Source organism: Lissotriton helveticus, chromosome 6 (assembly GCF_964261635.1).
Source record: "Lissotriton helveticus chromosome 6, aLisHel1.1, whole genome shotgun sequence".
NCBI classification, from domain to species: Eukaryota; Metazoa; Chordata; class Amphibia; order Caudata; family Salamandridae; genus Lissotriton; species Lissotriton helveticus.
Window position 1 is genome coordinate 913,671,153 of NC_136067.1, and position 21,536 is coordinate 913,692,688.

A 21,536-nucleotide genomic window follows, 5' to 3' on the forward strand; every position below is an offset into this window, starting at 1 on the left:
CTGATATCATCTATTGAAGATAAAGAAACCCTGGCCAAGGGGGCACATGGATGGGCCGTGCTGAAAGATTACAACGCCCTGAAACCGCATGAATATCGGAAAATGGGTCTCACGCGGAAGACAAAAGATACATTTCTAAACCTGCGTTTCGGAACTCTACCAATTCTACATCACTTGGCACCATGGAAAAGGAGGCCAGACAATCATCTTTGCCGTCTTTGCAAATCTGGGAATGAGGATTTAATCCATATAATATGCATCTGCCCTAACCTGATAGACATAAGGCGCGTCCTATTTCGATCACTTTGGAATCAAAAAGGTGTAACAAGCTGCAGGCAAGCTGTGATGATATGCTTCAAACCTGATGAAGTCCAGCTAAACTGTAGACTGACGAACTTTTTTGACATGGTGTCCACAAGACTTTCGAACCAACCACATGGCGCAGTGACTAACAGCATGTAACAACTTGCTAACCAAGAAATAGTCTGCCAAGGTCCCGCCTAGTTAAAGCACGCACAGTACATTGACTCACACTTTTAACTCTATATGTTGATTACAGACATTGCAACGAGAATGATCATTTAATATGGTTTTAAATACCTTTTTCCTTAATCAATATACGTGTATTTAAGTTTCTAACGATTTTAACAACGTATGTTTTATATTGTGAGTTTTAATTAACTGTACAATAAAGTAATTCCCCCATGGTTTGAATGAACGGATTGAACTCTTATGCTATTTATAAAAGCATAATTGTTTTTTTCAGGAATTTTTTAACTACAAACATATACCTATCGGACTACTGGCATGTAGCAATGAGGCTTGCACTCATACTCATGCAATAGAGAAACTTGTTATTATTTAATATAATGTACAACCAAAGTTATGACACAAATAACATGGACAGAGCAATTATCAGTTCTTTATAACATCGAGTGATCCCTATGTTGAATGTTTCTTTTATAGCAGGCATGTTTATTGTTTTAGAACAGCTACTAACATAACAGTACGATGCTCGTGATGCTTTTTGGATACGTCATTATTTCTTTATTGATAAATTACGTTGGTATCACTTTAACAAACAGGTGTGTACCAGCCGTGCATAATGTAAGCACGCAAGAGTACGTCTTTAAACAACTATCCGTGCGATAGCCGTTACATAGGATTAACCAGGTGAGATATTCACTGTGTTATAGACTCCGGTGCACTTACTAACCCGTTATTTCATCCCGAATCGGAGCAAAATGGCGCGCGTAGCAAACGTCTATCTAATATTGCCTCCATAGCGCGCTAGGGAGAACCAGTAACTGTTAACAGCGACACCAAGCACAACTGAGACGGCCGCACTCTAACCAATAGATTACCACTCGGGAGCACAGAGCGAACATAGATAAATACACATGGCTTGTGGAGAATGAGCTAGGAACACATTCGAATAATATTCACTTGTTTTATTTTATTTACTTTAACCGCACGTGGTGGATATAAAATTGGCGATTCTAAGGCATGACATAACGAATATGCCATATTTGATTTTACTGCTCAGATATTCCCCTGATGAAGGCTTGTGAACCCGAAATGCATTCAGAGGGAGGAAAACAAGCAAGAGCGCAAATGTGAAAAGATTGCATTATGGGAAATGAAGTTTCCATCGATATGAGGAGTTTTGAAAGTAAAAATGATGTGAATAAAACACATTGAATGAAAGAAACCAGAAGAGTGAACACAGCATTATTTTTCATTGAATTTGGCTGGATACACAGCACCTTTTACCTGTGCCCAGGGAGACAGCCTAAGGGTACTTGGGACTGCTACTTCAGTGATAATATCTTTATGCCATGTCCTATTTGTAAATATGTGTCGGGCTCATTGCTATTAGAGTTACGATATGGGAATAATGCGAGGAACTTGACCTGGGCTCCAGTCTATACATATAATCATTGTGGGAGGCACTGTATGTGTGCCTACACGTATTAATGATAGACTGGTTAATGTAGGCACAACTATGACAAGAGCTTATATATACTCCTGAATGAACGGGTATCTTGTGAACAGCAGCGGCCATGAGGCAAGTTCAAGATTCCGCTTGACTATTAATTTTAACAATGCCTAGGAGTCATTGACTATGAGAGAGCAGGGAGTGAGTTTCCTTACAAGATCTTTAGGAACTTGTTTTTACCTTTTTTTTAGCAAGGAAGTTGCCCTGCATAAGGAAGTAATTTCTGAGATATATACACTTTTAGAAAAAGTTTTTTTTTTATGAAAAAGAAGGAATAAATAAAACTTTATAAAGTCTATAAAGAACTAAAAATCAGATTTCTATTGTTAAGTGTCACTGATGTGATTTAATGTATTTCTGAGCCCAATAGCGATTGAGTCCTTAGTGGAATGAATAGATAGGCCACGAGGGAGTGCTCCTAGTACCTGTTTCTTTCCCCCTTCTCCTTGGCCTAGAAGTATTATTTTTCGGAGGGTGTCCCCAAATATGCAGTTGCATTCATGGTTTTTGAACTGTGGGATTGTGTGAAAAATTAACATTAGTTGTTCATACGGTAAATTAAAAATTGATTGGACCTATTGTATCTATATCAGTGTTTTAGTCTTGTTTGTTATTCTTGGCGATAGTTTCTATGGTGTATCTTTCTTTCATGTTTTTTTCTGCTTCTAGCTTTCTTTGGAATTGGGAGATTGCGAGGGCAATATTTGTAGAGACCTGATTAAGTTAGGGTATTTTTATAGTTGTTCCATAGAAGAAACTTCTGTTTCATTGATATGGAGGGGCTGAAAACCTTTGGGTTTTCCGAGGAGGATTTTTCCTCAATAATAGGACAAATGATGACCAGCAATAGCTCCACTTCGATACCTCAAGGAGATAATGGTGAGTGGCAAAATGTACTGAATCTGAAGAAGAAATTTAAGCGCATGGAATCACATGCGCACTTTATGCTTGAGTATTTAAAAGTAGGAGTGAGTCCATCTGGCCTAAGGGTGCTGAAAGTACCAACATTATTTATTGAAATCTGCAAATTCCTGGAGCGGTGGTCACTTATAGCGAACCGCTATTCCAGGCATTGGATGATTTTAATAATCATAATTGCGAAAGAAGTTATGGCAGTTTTGAGCCAAGAAATACTCCCATTGGAAGACAAATTGAATTCATCCACAGCCTTGGAAGAAGCCAAAGTGAGATTAGACAAGATTCATACCGATATGAAATACTTTGAGACATATCTGATTAATAAAAAAATCAGAGAAATTGAGGAAGGATATCAGGTGGTATACCCAAGAGAAGGCATACCCCTATTTGAACTCATCCTACTATCAGGAATGGAATCAAGGCAATTATTATACCGGTCCTATCAACAACTATAGTAAAATGGCGCTCATCCTGCTGGACTTGTGCGCAGCCTTCGACACCGTGTCGCATTCCATCCTTATTGACTCTCTAAAATCCCTAGGTGTGGCAGGCCAGGCCCTGGCCTGGGTAGTGTCGTTCCTTAGCGACCGAACTTTTCAAGTGTTTTCCCCCAAAGCAGCCTCCACCATTTGTCCATCTACCCGAGGCGTTCCCCAAGGTTCAATCCTTAGCCCTTTATTATTTAATATTTATGTTAAACCCTTGGCGACCATAGTTGAACAGGCTGGGCTAACCCTGTTCTCCTATGCAGATGACACCCAGATTATCTTCTCCCTATCAGGGAGAGACGAGAACAACACCTCCGCACTCAAGGCTGGCCTCATTCTTGTGGCCGACTGGATGCAGAGAAATTGTCTCAAGCTGAATGGGGAGAAGACCGAGGTGGTCATTCTGGGTCGGAACAAACATCTTTGGGGCCCCCATCATTGGCCCATTGAACTGGGCAATGCGTCTACGCCATCCACTGCAGTCCGTAACCTGGGGGTCATCATTGACGACAGGCTAACTATGAAGCAACAAGCTACTAAGGTTGCAGCCATTTGCTTCTCAACGCTGCGGTGGCTTCATAAGATTTTGTGGATGCTCCCCCTCTCCTCTCGCAGAACCGTAGTCCAGGCACTTGTAACATCACGCCTGGACTATGGCAATATTCTCTACCTGGGCGCAGATAAAGCCACCATACATCTGCTTCAGGTTGTACAAAATGCGGCTGCGCGCCTGCTAAAGAACGTCCCTAGACGCACTTCAGCTGCTGCCGCGTTGCGTGACCTTCATTGGCTGAGCGTTCCTGAACGCGTTAAATTCAAGGCACTCTGTTACATGTTCAAGGCCAAGCAGGGCAGCGCTCCAGCTTATATCCAAGGGTTGGTAACACCTTACACACTCGTGCGCTCATTAAGGTCATCGGACACTGGCAATTTCACAGTGCCAAGATGTAAGTTGGCAAGAATGGGAGGCCGCTACTTTTCTATTCTGGGTCCGAAATATTGGAACTCCCTCCCACTAATACTAAAGTCAGAGACCAACTTACTCCGCTTCCGTAGGACTTTGAAGACTCTTCTGTTCACCAAGCGCAGTTAATAGTTGGTTGTGGCCTTAAGTCAGGTGTTGCATTGTCCTTTCTTCTATAGTCTGTCCCTGGCGCCGGGAAACCCACTGTGGGTAGCTGTGCGCGGTAAAAGCTTAAATAAATAAAAAAATTAAAAAAATAAAAAGACTATACATTTTTCTGATACTTACTCATCTGATTCGGACAATGACAACCCCCCAAGAAATGGGTGGGGCTCAATATAACCCCAGACCTTATAGGGGAAGACAAACTTAGCACTCTTTTCATGGCCAGGGTAATTTTTTATCGAGAGGCCAGTACAGGGGGAGAAACAAGCATTGGCCACAGGGAAGAGGGGAACAATAACAGATGAGACCTTAACAACTGTACCTGAAGGCACGAAATCAGCAGTACTGGTGGAAGATAGGGCCAATACTAGTTGTAAATCTAATACTAAAGACATTTTGCCCATTTATAATCTTTCTACAGTGGACCTTGGTACTGAAGAAACCTCAGTTTTTAGCCATGGTCTGTCATTTGTTCGGAGTACTCGCCATGATACCTTCAAACTATATGAAGATCTATATGCTTTCTTCAGAAAAGTTAGGCTGAAGAAATTCTTCTCGGATAGATCAGCAGATTCTCTAGAAGTGAACCAGTCTCAGTGCAAACCTCCTTCTGTCTTTACTCCAACTTTGGATATGGTAGGTCGGGAGGTAAATATCTTTGGGCAAAATGTATTAAAAGACATTGCAAGCATTGTAAAACATCCACTTAGATAACAACATAATTTGTCACAAAAAGACAATACAGCCTTGACAAAATCAAACTTAATAATGACCTTATTGTGAAACCCTGTGACAAAGGGGGTGGAATTACCATAATTAATAAGTCTGATTATAATAATAAGATTCTGGAGATGCTGGCAGTCCCTGAGCACTATAAAAGATCACATTTGAGAGAACTTACGAGATTGAGTGCAAACATTCAAAAAGTTACTCATGTGTCACTGGCAGATGGACTTATTGGTGAAGAATATAGCTTTCTGAATAAATTGTGTCCTATAACTCCAGCCTTGTATGGTTTACCGAAAACACATACAAATGTGGGAGACCCTCCATTGGCTCAGGTACGGAGCCATTATCAAAATATGTGGATTCTTACCTTTGTCCACTTACACAGAGTTATACCTCTTTTGTTCGTGACACAGGTGATGTCATTAATAAAATAGAGGGGCTACCACACAATCCAAACACTGATGTCCTGGTGACGCTTGACATTGAGGCATTATATACGAATAATCCTCAATGTCAAGCGTTACATGCGGTAGCAATCCCCAGGTGAGAGACCGGATGTTTTTTTCTTACAGTGTTTAGAAATAGTTCTGTTGAACAATTTCTTTGACTTCAATGGATCCCTTTATCAGCAGATTAAGGGCACCAGTATGGGTGCTTCCTGCGCGCCGAGCGTAGCGAACACCTATATGGGTGAGTGGGAGCTAAAGAATGTTTTCAATGAAGCAGCACCGTTTTTTGAGAATGGTTTTGTTTGGAAGCGCTTTTATTGATGATATTTTTTCATTTGGAGAGCAGATGTTGAGACCCTTCAGGACTATCAGCCTGATTCATGAAGCGAAATAGCGCCCGCAATGGCTGCAAAAACGCAATTGCGGGTGCAAAACACGGAATCGGCATTCAAGTACGAAATAGCGAAATCGCTAAAAAATAATAGCGAGCGGAATAGCGATTACGCTGTAATAGTCGCAGACTCCGGGAAGTCGAGCATTAGCGATACTGAAATAGCGACCAACCACGGAATCTGCGAATTGAATAGCGAAACGCAATATTGTCTCAATCGGCATTCATGAAAGAAATACATTAGCGAAAAAGCGCTAAATCGCACATTTGCGCGGCGCAATTTAAGGACAACTCAAAGCAGGTGGTAACCATAAAAGCCATGATTAACCAAAATTTGAAAAACTGTTAGCCAATCACCAACAGGTCCAGGCCTGACCAATCACACATAAGGACATTCAGCAGCAGCAATAGGCGTTCCACAATGCCTGGGATGTACATGGTGGTGAGGCGGCGAAGGCTACAGCGAGCAGCATGGAGGAGACGCATGAGGCAGGCAAGGATTTACCGTCAGCGGGTCACCTTGCTGGGGCAAACCAGAGAACAGATTTATGCTAAATACAGGCTGAATGGGGAAATGATCACCTGGCTGATACAAGAACTCGACCCCATCATGCAGCACCCAACAAGGCGAAACAATTCTGTGCCCACACATGTGCAGGTATTGTGCAGCCTGCACCTCCTGGCATCCGGCAGTTTCCAGGGCATAGTAGCCGCTGCTGGGGGGATATCCCAGCCCACCATGTCACGCTGCCTCCACACTTTTGTTGACGCCATGCTCAGCCAGCTCCACCGGCACATCACATTTCCCACGAGCCAACAGGATTTGGACCTCACAAAACTACAATTTTATAATGTTGCCCATTTTCCCCATGTCCTTGGCTGCATAGACTGTACCCACGTCGCCATCTGCCCACCAGCTGGCACGGAGTATATGTACCGCAACAGGAAGTCGTACCACTCCCTCAACATACAGATGGTCTGCAATGCCAAGACCATCATCACTGACATTGTGGCCCAGTACCCAGGGAGTACCCATGACTCCTTTATCTTCAGGCACAGCGGACTCCACACACGACTGATCAGGGGAGAGTTTGGGGAAGGACACCTACTTGGTAAGTACACTTTGTCGACAATGTCACATTGCTATGAAGTAACTGCGCTGCACAGGCAATCAACATCTGCTCCTCTCATTCAGGTGACAGTGGCTATGCCCTACGGGAATACCTCCTGACCCCTTACCTCAACCCTGCCACACCTCAGCAACGCCGCTACAATGTTGCGCACATCCGGACAAGGAACTGTATTGAAAGGACATTTGGCCTGCTCAAGAGCAGGTTCCGTATACTGCACAAGACAGGTGGGGCCATGTATTACAGTCCTGCAGCGTGCTGCCGCATTGTGGCTGTCTGTGCAATGCTTCATAACATTGCAACCAAGCGCCGGATACCAGTTGACATCTCAGGCAGTGAATCTGAGGGGGACGACCGGCCACCAGCACATGCGCACCATGCACGCGGGGAGAACCCAGCTGAAGGCCACAGACGTCGCAACCACATCACAGCTAACAATTTCTAGCCCACCCCCTTCCCCCACCCCACATATCACAATTGCATGCAAACTGTAATGATTACACAAGGCGTATGTGTGCAGCAAAATAAATGTATTTGTTTGAATCACAAAAAAAAAGGGTCATGGTAACAACTATTTACAAAATGCAGTATTCATGCATACTGCATGAGACGGTTCATGGCAGGCTTAGCTTCAGCCTGCGCCTGTGTCCCTGACACAATGTCATTGGCGCCTCCGGCGCACAATTCCCAGGCGCCTGTGAGGCTCTTCCTCATCCTGGGCAGCTGTACCAGGCGTAGCCCTGGTGCTGCGCCTAGGTGGGGGGGCCTGCGTGGCAGAGTGGCTGCTGACACTGGAGGCACCCTCACTCGCATCATCTCCCCCCACAATGGCCGGTAGCACAGGTGCATGCAGTGCCGTGACGGCGGTGGTCAAGTGCTCCAGCACCCGGGTAATGTCCTCGCAGCACTGGACCAGTTGGTGCTGCTGGGTCAACGAGCGCCGCGCAAGCTGGGTGGTGGCATTTGCCGAGACATAATTGGAGCGACTATAGGTGGACAGCCGGCTCAGCAGTTGGTGGTGGCGCCTGCTTGCAACACTGCGGTGCTTCACCAGCGCTGCAGTGTTGTCCTCCATAGCCGACGTCATGCGGTCCATGGCCGCCGTCATGCGGTCCATCCTCTCGCCGACTCCCGCCACATTGCGGCCTATCTTATGCAGCTGGAGCTGGATGGCTCCTTGCTGCTGGGACTGGCGCTGGTGTATGCGGAGCATGCGCCGCTCCACGCTCATGCAGGCATGGAGATGCCCATTGCCCCGCCTGCTGTTGGGCCGCTGTGTAGCGGATGTGGCTGGCCCAGATCTTATTGGACGTGCTGCAGGTGTTGTAGCAGCTGGTGTTGCAGGTGCGGCAGGCACTGGAGGCACATTGGTGGGGTGCCTGGCTCTGGCAGCCGGTGGGCCTGCAGGTGTTGCAGCAGCAGAGGCGGGGGGCCTGGCCTTGGCAGCCGGTGGGCCTGCAGATGTTGCAGCAGCAAAGGCGGGGGGCCTGGCCTTGGCAGCCGGTGGGCCTGCAGATGTTGCTGCAGCAGAGGCGGGGGGCCTGGCCTTGGCAGCCGGTGGGCCTGCAGATGTTGCTGCAGCAGAGGCGGGGGGCCTGGCCTTGGCAGCCGGTGGGCCTGCAGATGTTGCAGCAGCAGAGGCGGGGGGCCTGGCCTTGGCAGCCGGTGGGCCTGCAGGTGTTGCAGCAGGTAAGGTGGGGGGCCTGGCTGCTGGTGTTGGCGCTGCCGCAGGGGCTGGTGGCTGGGTATCAGGTAGGGATTCCTCCTCCTGGGCCTCCTCATCGATCAGCAGCCTCTCGCTGTCACTGCTATCACCCGCACCTGTGAGGGTAAGTGGATACTCATTAGGTGCATGTGACAGTCAGACGTGCAGATGTTACATGCATGCTGGGTGTCATTCCCTGGGTGGCTGTGTCTTTGCGCACTTTGGAACCTTTCTGGCCGCATTGTGGTACTACTACATTGTGGACATACTACGTCTCCCACAATGCTTCAGGGCATTTCCTGATGCACAACATAGGCATGACTAAGGGCCAATGAGTGAGCCTATTTGGTCAGGGGCGGTCATAGGGGACAGGGTCGCAGTCGCATGCCACTTACCTTGGGTGTCTTGGGTGGGGCGGGAGGAGTCCAGAGGGGTCATGCCAACACACGCCTCCCTCTCCAAGGTGTCCTCTACCTGGTCCTCCAGGGGGGTGTTGGGTGGGACAGTCGGTCCACCACCTCCGGTGCCTGATGCCTCACCAAGGCGCTCCGCCACCCTCTCCTTGGTACGACCTCGGAGGTCGTACCACCGCTTTTTAAGCTCCTCCAGGGACCTGTCCGCAACGCCCACAGAGTTGACGCTGGAGGCAATCCCCACCCAGATCCTCCTCTTCTCCTGCTCTGGGACCCTCCGGGAGTTGGCACCAAACAGCTGGTCGTGGTTGGCCACCACCCCTTCTATAAGGTTCTCCAGTTCCTGTTCGGAGAATTTCAGTTTGCGCTTGCGGCCAGCGCTGTTGCTGGGGCCTGGCTGGGGTTCGTCGGACATGGCGGTCGCTATTTCGGCGGGGTTGGGAGTCGCTAACGGCGGTTTAGCGGCAGCTTTCGGTCGTGAACACTCGACTGATAGCGTCACTGTGTTGTTTGGGGGTGGGATTTGGCTGCTTCCTGGTTGTGATGTCATCACGGTGCTCGTAATGCGTCTTCCCGTTTTCCAGATCCCGCGAGATTGCGACTCGCATTCCCGATCGCACGGGATTGCGAGTCGCTATCCCGTGCGATCAGGATTGCGAGTCGCTATCCCGTGCGATCAGGATTGCGAGTCGCTATCCCGATCGCAGGTAGCCGGAAATAGCGATTTTTCTGCGTTTTTTGTAGGTCGCTAACGGCTTTAGCGCCCGCGTGCGAGTCGCTATTTTTTCCCCGAAAAGTACATGAATGCCGTTTTGCGTTTCCTCAATAGCGAGTCGCTATTAATCGCTATTAGGGACACGCAAAACGGCCCGTACATGAATCAGGCTGTTAATTCTCTGACTTAATGCTAGTGACAAGAATTTGAAATTTACAGCAAACTTTGACTCCAAGCAGGGCTTTCATCCAACCTGCCAAAAGGATTCAATCCCCTTTGGGGAGTTCCTCCGTGTTCGACGTAACTGTACGAACATGGTTGATTTCCATAAACATGGAGATGCCCTGAAAAAATGATTACTAGATCGTGGCTATCACATCGTCTTGTAAGACATGCCTATAAAAGAGCGAAATAATATAACCGTGATGCTCTCTTACAAGGCGCTAATCGTGTACCACGGGATCAGATTACATGTGTCATCAACCATTCTTTATTAAACTACAAAATAAAGAATGTGATTATTAAGAATTGGAGGATTTTGAACACAGATGAAAATGGGACCCAACTTAAGCAGCCATTGGTGGCATATAGGAGGAATCGCAATCTAAAATACCTCCTAGTCCATACAAGACAGAAAGCCCCTAACATTCAGCCTCAGACTACCATCACTGGATTACCTTTGATTTTAGGGAATCATAAATGTGGGGCATGCCATGCCTGTGATGCAGCAATAGTCACTGAATCCTTTAGTTACAAGGAGAAGACTGTCAAACTCAGGCATCTCACAAACTGCAGGAGCAGCTATATTATTTATATTTTGTTCTGCCCATGCGGTTTGGCCTACATTGGTGAGACTGGACGTGACTTCCGCCTAAGATTCAGCAAGCATAAATCAGCAATTAAGACAGGTAAGTGTACGGAACCATTAGTACAGCAATTCTTGGATAAACAGCATTCAGAGAGAGTTGTGAGGTGTATTATAGAAAAAGTCCTGAGTAAGGCAGGCCAATCAGCAAAAATTACACGCAAGAAACGAGAACATTTTGGATTTTTCATTTAAATAGTGTGAGGGATGGTTTAAATGAAGATATAGTATGGCATATTACTTAGTCTTGATTATGCCTTTATTGGTATCTGCCCCACACAATACGTTTTCTTGTGGTGTCCGAAACTATCTGTTTCCGTAAAAGCTGAGGAGCACAGAAAATAAAGTCATCTTTCTGGTGATCTAAATGACAGCGTTATTTCTGATGTGCCAGTTACCAGGCGCCTTTCACAGATCCTCTGTTGGGACCGTCCTGAATGGTCTTATGGGTATAATAATGGAGCGTATTATGAGAGTTTAAATAGATTCGTACACGAGCGTCATATATACAGCTCCTTATAGGACATAGATAAAGGTTGTTCTGTGCAGGCTTGTTGTTTTTTTTGTTGTTTTTTCCAACACAGAATCTATTCCCTTTGTTGATATCAGGGAAAGGTACATAGGAGACAAGTGTTTGAATGGCTTGGTTGACTTGAAACTTTAAAAACCTGACTTATGAAGAAATCAGATTGTTATTTGGTTTGCGAATAGGCTTCACTGTCTAAATGAAACATGAATCTACTTGTTTAACATCATCTTTCGATGTTTGCACCAATATTGCTGTTTGTTGTTTATGGGGCACTAAACACAGGGATCATTGTGTACTTTACAATATGGCGCCCCTGTCTTTGACATGCATTAGTCCTATTTCTCTAGTGATGAATGCGACGCGTTGTTTTCAACTTTTGCGCCGTTTTTCAATCAGGGGAAGATTATTTATAGGATGCGGTCTTTTTGCTGATCGTGGTACTGCCAGAGAGATGTGGGCGTCCTGAGATTTTAGAACTACCTTCCTGCTAAAGGTGAGCATACTGGAAGTCGGCGATATAGGAGCTATGCCATATATTGTTTCCCCTGTATAGTTATATATGCTTTTTTTAGTGTAACCAGATTGAGCGTAATATACGTGTGGTTCCATATGTACTCACAACCACCGTATGTCGATAAAATCTTTACGCCGTGTCCCTTTTGTAAATATGTGGCCGCTTTCATTACTATCAGCCATGATTTGGGAATAATGCAAGGAACTTGACCTGGGCTCTAGTTTATATACACAAGCATTGCACGAGTTACCAGATGTCGATAATATCGTCATGCTATGTCCTTTTTGTAAATATGTGGCGGGCTCATTGTTATTAGAGTTACGATGTGGGAATAACGCGAGGAACTTGACCTGGGCTCCCGTCTATACATCTAATCATTGCGGGAGGCACTGTATGTGTGCCTACACGTATTAATGATAGACTGGTTAATGTAGGCACAACTATGACAAGAGCTAATACATACTCCTGAATGAACGGGTATCTTGTGAACAGCAGCGGCTATGAGGCAAGTTCAAGATTCCGCTTGGCCATTAATTTTAACAATGCCTAGGAGTCATTGACTATGAGAGTGCAGGGAGTGAGTTTCCTTACGAGATCTTTAGGAACTCATGTTTACCTTTATTTTAGCGAGGAAGTTGCCCTGCATAAAGAAGTAATTGCACCCTTTGAAGAATCAAAATCTGGATGCCTGACTGATGGAGAAGAGCAAAAATTAAGGTCTCTATGTAGACCCCTACTGATTCATCTTTCTCCGGTTCGTACCTTTTTAATGATGTAGTTTGCAATTTTCTGTCATTTTTGGCTTTTAGTTTACCGTTTGGATACTTACTAGAGTGTTATTAAAATGTCTCTCTCTGCCTAGAATATACTGTCCCTGCTGGGCATGGTTCTTTGGTGAGAAGGAAGGAAAAGAAAAAAATATGAATATATGATGAGTTGAGCAGTATGAGAATAATCACATTAGGTAAGGTCAGCTCTGGCGGAAACTGTCTAATATTCATCTGGAGTTCCCTTTGACTCTAGCGCTTATGCTTATTAAATTGTCTGTCTACACAGATTGAATGTCGTCTATCTAGAAAACAGACAAGTGTTCTTATGTCCAAGTGCAACGATTGGCTGATGGCTATTGGCCTTGTAATTTTTCTCTCTTTTTTTGTAAGGATTTATACATATATAATCATTAATTATTAATTTGTGGAGAAGTGTGGCTCACTGGTTAGAAGCGGCAGACCCTGAAGTAGAGGTCAGCCCGGGACCAGGGTTCAATCCCCGTCGTGGCAGGGTCTTGGGTCAATGTCCGCGGACTCGATAATTCTCGCCTAGGTGCCTAAGCTAACCATGAGTCCCACTCTGCAACTCTGGGCAATAGCTTGCTTAATCTCCACAACGGCCCCATTCAGCGCCGGGGATGCCTGGTTTCACCTTGGGGGTGCCCAGGAGGGACCATCTCACAGGGAAAAGCCAGGATGGGTTCCCCAGCGGTATACAGCGCCAGGACCCTCCGAGATGGAGTAACAGTGCGCTTTACAAGTATACATTTACAAGTATACATTTACATTAACTTTATAGGTTATATTTGAATAATATAGGGGATAGGGTCTACTACACTTTTCTTTGTAGTTTAGTAATCTATTACATCTCGCTGAAGGGTCTCTAAGGTATTATTAGATTATACACTGGTGGATAGAGTGGGTGTTCCTTTTCCCACTTTTCTTCTTTTTTCCTCCTTTTGTACATAATCTATTCATTGTTGGATACTATGATCTCGACACCCTCATTGGTGAGTATTGGGGCTGAGAGAACATGGTGGTTTGGGTTCTTTTGTCTGCGAGTTCTATAATGTGCTCCTTGAGAAAAAGTGGTTTTCTTTTGGATATCTTGGTCCAATCAATATTAGAAAAGACTTGTTATGGGCTCTTAACAGTGACACTTTTAATATTGTTTCAGTTTCCCTGGGTGCTGTGAGAATTACGTGGTTATCTGGATAGGTCCTGATGAAGGTGGTTGAACTCCTCTTCATACACCGCCAAAACACGCGTTGACCATTGGTTCAGATCTAATTTGGTCGAGGAGATCCTCGTTTTTTTCATCTATAATCTCCCCCTTATTCAGATGCACTTTGTATGTAGGCTGTGTGAGTTTGAATGTGTTTGAATGAATTGTGTGAAATTGGTGTATTTATATGATGTCTCCAGGGTCCTAGTTTTGTTAAGTAATTCTATATATGTAAAAATGTGTTATGCATACCTGATGTGATAACAGGATTAATGTTGTTTTCTGTGATATATACACTTTTAGAAAAAGGTTTTTTTTTTAATTGAAAAAGAGGAATAAATGAAACTTTATACAGTATATAAAGAAATTAAATAATAAAAGAAATGAAAAGCAGATTTCAGTTGTTAAGTGTCACTGATGTGATGTAATGTATTTCTGAGCCCAGTAGTGAGTGAGTCCTTACTGGAATGAATAGATAGACCACAAGGGAGTGCTCCTAGTACCTACCTGTCCCCATGGGCCAGAATGGGCAGTTTGATCATAACATCCTATAATCCTAACTGAAGGAACATGGTAGAAAAACTAATTTAGTAGGCCTGAACTCAGAATGATAAAATACATATTTTAGTGAAGTTGGTTTTAACATTCTGTGTTTGAAAATACCACTTTTAGAAAGTAGGTATTTTTTGCCTAACCATCCAGCCTGCCTCTGCTAGATTGTGTGTTGTATGTCTGGTTTTGTGAGTGACAGGGGCAGGGGGGCTCCAGGAGACAGGGTGAGTCAGCACAGGGCTGAATAGTTCTGCATTTAGATTGGTGGGAGGAGTAGCACCTGGGTCTGAATAGGACTGAGCCAGCATTGTGGAAGGCTGGTCCAATAGGACTGTGCCTGCCTTCCACAATGCTGGCTCGACCTCCTGTGGTGTGTCTGAGGACCCTGGCCCACACTGACAAAGGAAGAAGGTGTGCACTGGCAGAATACACCCAGAACTGGTTTGAATAAGTACAGGACCCTCTGCCTTCAGAGAATAAAGAGAATAGTAGTATTAATATGGGGACCCAGGCCCCAAGACTTTTGATCACTTCTGAAACAACAAGACAAACCTTTGCCAAGAAGAAGAACCAAGGAAGCTGCAGGAGTTTGGACTGCCCCTCTGCCAGTGTGCTGTTTGCTGGCTTGGCTTGCAGTGGTGTCTGCATTGCCAAGGAAAGGAGAAGGCACTTTTAAGGACCTTTCATCATCTTGCAGAATATTTCTCCAAGGGCTTGAACTCGTGCTTGCTTCCTGCTGAAGTCTCAGGGCTAAAAGACTTCACCACCAGCTCCCCCCTGAATTTCCTTGCTGGGAATTTGGTCTGCAGAAACCTGCATGTCGCTGGGAGCTGGAAGCTCGACTCAACGAGAAGAAGCGTGTGGCTGTCGCAGCTGTTTGCCATCGCATCACCGGAGAAGCGCGTCGCCACCGCAAGGGTCACCGTCACATCACCGGAGAAGCGTGTTGCAGGGCTTGTCGCTGCTCCAAAGTTACAGAGTTCGTCGCACGGCAGTCAGGCATGCACGCATCATCATCACGTTGTCGCATTGCATCAAGGGCGCCATCTCATCGCATTGTACCGGATTGTCGCATGGCATCGAGGCACCATCTTGCCGCATGGTAACCAGAACGCAGTACGAGAATCAACACATCACCTCCTGATCGGTAAGGAACAAGATGCATCCACTACTCTGCGCAAGCTCTGAGGAGCGACGCATTGCCCCCCCCCCGAAGAAGGAACTGACGCATCACCCTCCCTGCAAACCTTTTGTTTGTTTTGTGTTATGCATCTAGGTACTTTTGTGAGAAATGTGTTGCATTTATCATCAACTTGAACTAAGTTACTTCTACCATCTTAAGTCTATTTTGAACACAGTATTGTGGATTTTTTGTTGTTTATGGTCTTGTGTTAAGTCTATATAAAGAATACTTATTTTTCTACAACCTGTGTGGTGTCCATTTGTAGTGTTTTCACTGTGTTACTGTATGTGTCCACAAATGCTTAACACACTGCTTCTGAAATAAGCCTGTCTGCTCGTGCCAAGCTACCAAGGGGGTGAGCAGGGGTTATTCAGGAGTGTAATCCCCTTTCCCTGACTAGAATCAAGGGTCCCTTTTTGGACAAAGGTGTATACCATTGCCAACTAGAGACACCCAGTTCTAACAATAACTATCAATCATGCTGCACAGCAGCTGAGTGACTGTACAGTATAGCTGAAAACTTGCACAGCATATATCTCTCGTGGGCGAGACGTGTTTGGCTTTGCCAGAGCTTGTTTAGAAAGTGCAAAGCTTAGTCCTTCATGTTTACCTTCCATTTACTTTTAGATTCCCATTTGGACTCCCACATTTAAACTGTTAGTCACATAATAGCTGATAGCTTTTACTTGGTGCCAGAAGACACTTGCTGCTAGAGCTAAAGCTGTTATTGCATGTGCTTTTTGTGATTTATGCTGATAGATTTTTTAGACATTACTAAAACATTAAAGTAGTCTGCTGTCTGAGGCCTGAGCCTGTAAACTTAGTATAATAAAAAAATATATGTTTACTGATAGAAGTAAAAAGTTCTCTTTAACATGAATGAGTGTTAACCCAGCTGCCTAAGCCTGTATGACAAGAGAAGAGTTGCTTTCCGAAAGGAAAGTCTCCATAATCACATAAAAGGTGTTCTGCTCTGACTAATTGATAATGTAATTTAAAACCTTTTAGGGCCGATGTAACTGAAGGTGCCTTAATGATCACTTACTCTTCCATAAGGAAAAAAATTGATAAATGACATGGAAAAACAGTTACATAAGACGCTAAGGAAGGAAAATGGACTCTCGAAGGGTGGTAATTTTAAACAAATTAATACTGCTAGTCACTAAAAAAGGGTATACACTTCATTGTTTCCGAGAAAATGTAATTTCCATTTAAACTGAATAACAGATGGAGTCAAACATACACATGCCTTCAGTAATTAATGTAACTCCTTCATATTTTACACATTTGGTTGCATAGCTTACACCCTGCCATTAGTCCATGGTCACTGGGTGTGATGGATACCCTGGTGACTAAATACATTTCAGGACATCATCAGAACAAAGACAGATTTTTGATGAGACTTTGGAAGGTACTAATTAAGTTATGATGCAGTTATAAATAATTGTATAATTAAGTGATTTAATAAATATTGTGAATACAATGGGGAGAGAGGATTTTCAGACATCCTACAGCTGAAAGTGTATTTGCTGTGAGCAAAATGGCTGGAAGGAATTTGTTCTTAAGGACTCTGCTATAAGCCACTGAATATATCGGGCCAGTAAACCTGCAAATAACCCTAGCAAACCTAATTTTGTTGATCAAATAGCGGGTGGGGGTGTGGACAGATGTACAAAGATAAAGATCGCAAAATGTTTTGCAAATTTGCAAATTGTGCCTTCTTTTTGTGACCTGTATAATTTTTTGCAAATCGATCAATATAACTATAAGTTGGTTTGCAAAATACTGAATCATAGTGGGTTGCAGACAGACATGGCTAATGAATATGAATTAATCAGATTGCAATTTACGACCCACTATGACTGGCTACAGCCACAGGGATAGTGGCCTGCAAGGGTCACCAGACCACAATTTCTGTGATTGCTTTTGTAGTGTAGTTCCTATACTCCCAATAGGCTCTGCGCATTGGAATAATATATTTTAAAGATTAGACATAGGACCGAGGTCAACTAGGTCTCTATCGAATATACTAAACTTAATTGTGTGTGTGTAAGCTAACTCAGAGGTCACTAGAAACGTTCTCGAATACACAAGAAGGGATTAGTTTCTGACAACCACATAAACATGACAACTTTGTTTCCCAAGAATAAGAATATATCTCTCAGAGTCGCGAAACAATAGATAAGTATTTCACTTAGTCGATCGTGCATGCTTCGTTTCTACAGAGTTACAGAGAAATAGTGAGGCGGGCGTTTTCAATAAAAGGTTTATTGAATAGTCTTCTTTCTCATGCAAGAGAGGTGAACTGCTACAATCGTTATGCAGACTTCAAAGTATAATGCGTACAGCGTAAACAGTAATATGAAATAATACTGTAAGAGCATTGTATGGTTTCTAAGCCATATAAAAATACATACATAAATACCATAGACTAAAATACTCAACCGGTGCTTCTAAAACACGCCTACCCCAATGTACCTAACCGAAGTCTAGTACGAGGGAAGAAGTAAGTATTGTGTAGCATAAGTTTTAGTTCTTTTGCCAAGAATCTACCAATGGTTTCTCTAGGTTCTAATCAGCTCCATACCTTGGTTTAGAATGAAGGAGGTCTGGTATCTCTGTCTCGGGGCTCGATTTCCCAACACACTGCAAGGGGAGACGGTAACACTGGAGCTGGATTTTAGGCAGGAGAAATCAGCTTCCTGATCAGTGCGTCACCTGGAGATTCGGCTTCCTTCTGCACTTGCTGTAGCGAGCTGCGTCGGGCAAGTAGGTCTTCGAACTGCTCCGAACCACCGTATCTTTCTATAGCAAGTGAAGGTATATATATCCTGAAAGTGTTTAGGAATGCCATAGTTTGACGTAAACTCTGGCATATGAACGTTAAGAAAGAACCCCTAGGGCAGAGCTTTCCAAACTGTGTGTCCCGACACAGTACTGGGTCGCCTGCAAAAGGTGGGTGTGTCGGGGGATGACACTGGTATTAATGGGCACTTAGCACATAACTGCTGGTAATTAATAGGCATTCCTTCGAAAGAGTGTCAGCAAACACCACTGCAGCAGCGCGGACTCCCTGACACTCTACTCTATTGGGGCCGGCAGATTCACAACAAAGCATTAAATGGTCTTTTAAAGACCTGCGAAATACTGGGGTGCAGCTGTGTGTGTCTGTCCAGGAAGCTGTCTCTGCCCAGGCTGAAACTCGCGGGGTGAGGGGACTGTGGGAGACAGACAGAGGGAGATAGAGGGAGGAATACAGAGGGAGGAAGATAGAGGGAGACAGAGGGAGGGAGATAGAGAGAGGGAGACAGAGAGGGAGAGAGAGGGAGACAGAGAGAGAGAGTGGGCGACAGACAGAGAGAGAGAGGGAGACAGAGAGAGAGGGAGACAGAAGGAGGAAGACAGAGAGGGAGGAAGACAGAGAGAGAGGGAGACAGAGAGAGAGAGAGAGGGAGACAGAGGGAGACAGGCAGAGGGAGACAGATGAAGAGATAGAGAGGAGACAGACAGAGGTGGAGAGAGAGAGGGAGACAGACAGGGGAGACAGAGGGAGAGAGAAAGAGGTGGACAGACAGAGGGAGAGAGAGAGACAGACAGAGGGAGAGAGAGAGAGAGGGAGACAGACAGAGGGAGACAGAGGGAGAGAGAGAGAGAGAGAGAGGTAGACAGACAGAGGGAGAGAAAGGGAGACAGACAGAGGGAGACGGAGGGAGATAGAGAGAGAGGGAGACAGAGGGACGGAGACAGAGGGTGACAGACAGAGGGAGACAGCCAGACAGACAGACAGAGGGAGGAGGGCAACAGAGGGAGGAGGGTGGTAGAGGGATGGAGGCAGATAGAGGGAAACAGGAGGGAGACAGAGAGAGAGGGAGGAAGACAGAGAGAGGGAGGGAGAGAGAGAGAGAGAGAGAGAGAGACAGAGTGAGTGAGACAAAGGGAGACAGAGAGGGAGAGGGAGAGAGATAGAGAGAGGGAAGGAGACAGAGAGAGAGAGAGAGAGGAAGGGAGACAGAGAGCGAGACAGAAAGACGTAGGAAGACAGAGACAGACAGAGACAGGAACAGACAGACAGATAGAGGCAGAGACGGAGACAGAGAGAGAGAGAAGGAGACAGAGGGAGAGAGAGAGAAGACAGAGGGTGACTGAGGGAGGGAGACAGAGAGAGAGGGAGACAGAGGGAGACAGAGAGAGAGGGGAACAGAGAGAGAGGGAGACAGAAGGAGACAGTCAGGGGGAAGGCAGAGGGAAGGAGAGAGAGACAGAGAGAGAGAGAGAGAGAGGGGGAGAGGCAGAGAGAGGGAGGGAGATAGAAGGAGGGAGACAGAGGGAGACAGACAGAGGGAGAGGGAGACAGAGGGAGAGGGAGACAGAGGGAGAGAGAAGGAGAAAGAGAGAGAGGGGAACAGAGAGAGACGGAGACAGAAGAAAGACAGTCAGGGGGAAGACAGAGGAAAGGAGAGGGAGACAGACAGAGAGAGAGAGAGAGAGGGGCAGAGGGAGAGAGGGAGGGAGATAGAGGGAGGGAGACAGAGGGAGACAGACAGCGACACAGAGAGAGGTAGGAAGACAGAGACAGACAGAGACAGGAACAGACAGATAGAGGCAGAGACTGACAGTCAGAGAGAGAGACAGGGACAGACAGGGTCAGACAGGGACAGACAGACAGATAGAGGCAGGGACTGAGACAGAGAGAAAGAAAGGGAGACGGAGACAGAGAGAGAGAGAGAAAGGGAGACAGAGGGTGACTGAGAGAGGGAGATAGAGAGAGAGGGAAACAGAGAGAGAGGGGAACAGAGAGAGAGGGAGACAGAAGGAGACAGTCAGGGGGAAGACAGAGGGAAGGAGAGGGAGACAGACAGAGAGAGAGAGAGAGGGGGGAGAGGGGGAGAGGGAGAGAGAGAAAGGGAGATAGAGGGAGGGAGACAGAGGGAGACAGGCAGAGGGAGAGGGAGACAGAGGGAGAGAGAGAGCGAGAGGGAGGGAGGCAGAGGGAGGGAGACAGAGGGAGGGAGACAGAGGGAAGGAGACAGAGGAACATAAACAGAAGGAGACAGAGCGGGAGACAGAGGGCGTCAGACAGAGGGAGGGAGACAGAGGGAGGAGGGCAACAGAGGGAGGGAGATAGAGGGAGCAAGACAGAGAGAGAGACAGAGGGAGGTAGACAGACAGAGGGAGGGAGGCAGTGGGAGACAGGGGGAGACAGGGAAGGAAAGGGAGGGTGAAAGAGGGAGGGAGACAGAGGAAGACAGAGAGGGAGACAGAGGGAGACATAGGGAGAGGGAGACAGAGGGAGAGGGAGAAAGAGAGGGTGACAGAGGGAGGGAGAAAGAGGAACAGAGACAGAGGGACGGAAACAGAGGGAGACATAGAGAGGGAGACAGAGAGCGGGAGACAGAGGGAGACAGACAGAGGGAGGAGGGCGACAGGGAGCGAGACATACAGAGAGCCAGAGGGAGGTAGACAGACAGAGGGAGAGGGAGGGAGACAGAGGGAGAGGAAGGGAGACAGAGAGAGGGAGACAGAGAGGGAGACAGACAGAGTGAGTAGGAACCCCCCGAACCCACTTAGGTGGTTCGGGCTCGCTCACTACGATCGCTCGCTACACTGCCTTACTGTGTCCCAAAATAATGCATCTCCAAAAAGTGTGTCACCAACATGAAAAGTTTGGAAAGCTGTGCCCTAGGGAATGGTTGTTCTTTGTAAAGTAACTGAGTTCTTGGACAAATCAATATTCCAGCAAAGGGAAGTCCCTGACTGCTTAAGCTGGTTTTCCAAGAAGTCGTTGTGACGTTTGGTACGGGTGGAAGTAGCCATGCCTGTATTTGGGTAGCA

General features: G+C 45.9%; 2 protein-coding genes across 3 annotated transcripts in view; one reads left to right on the top strand and one right to left on the bottom strand.

Moving 5' to 3' along the window:
* Positions 1–18,544, bottom strand: part of LOC144763194 (protein unc-93 homolog A-like) — a 365,245-nt gene extending 346,701 nt beyond the window's left edge. For both annotated transcript variants that reach the window (XM_078648560.1, XM_078648559.1), the window contains exon 1: positions 18,292–18,544. The gene's annotated coding sequence lies outside the window, so the exon portion shown is untranslated. The remainder of the gene's footprint in view (positions 1–18,291) is intronic.
* CCN6 (cellular communication network factor 6) overlaps positions 12,608–21,536 on the top strand; it is a 158,856-nt gene continuing 149,927 nt past the window's right edge. The window contains exons 1-2 of the mRNA XM_078648561.1: positions 12,608–12,728; positions 12,837–12,938. The gene's annotated coding sequence lies outside the window, so the exon portion shown is untranslated. The remainder of the gene's footprint in view (positions 12,729–12,836; positions 12,939–21,536) is intronic.